Source organism: Lithobates pipiens, unplaced genomic scaffold (assembly GCF_037356315.1).
Source record: "Lithobates pipiens isolate NorthernLeopardFrog02 unplaced genomic scaffold, aLitPip1_a1.2 Scaffold_1, whole genome shotgun sequence".
Classification (NCBI taxonomy): domain Eukaryota; kingdom Metazoa; phylum Chordata; class Amphibia; order Anura; family Ranidae; genus Lithobates; species Lithobates pipiens.
The window spans coordinates 57,529,909-57,530,477 of record NW_027507685.1 but is presented as its reverse complement, the minus strand read 5'-3'; positions in this window follow the sequence as shown (position 1 = coordinate 57,530,477).

Genomic DNA, 569 nt, shown 5'->3' with positions numbered 1-569 from the left:
AAATATAGGTGCAGCGCAATACCAACATATCTTAAGTTTAATGTCAAATCTAATTCTTGAGACAAGCCTCTGCTGGGGATGGACCATGAATATGCCCTGGTATTGAGATTGGAAACCCACTATAAGTTACTTCAATCAAATTCAGAGACCAAGGAATCAAAAGTAGACAATGGGTTATTTACAAAAGGCAAATCCACTTTCTCTTTCGTTTGGACACTGCTCCTTGACCTTTAGGGTTATCACGCCACCTTCAGGAGAGGACTAGGCAGCACATGAAAACCAGCAAGACTGCACAGCACTGCCCAGGGGTTGGTCCCTCTGGCTATAACCCCTCACCCTGCTTCCTGAAGCTCAGTTTTTCTGCCTAGTGTAGGACCTGGCTCCCTGAGGGGACCATTGATCCTGGGATTTTTTTTTCATTTTTTTTTTTCTACAATTTTGATCCTGTGATCTACAATCAACAGCCGAGCTGGGTGACAGGCTGGATAATATAGATCCTTGTCTCCCCAGCCTGGCCATCGAGCGTGAGCAGACCCTAACTATGCGCTGGGTTGGCCACGACAGGCCCC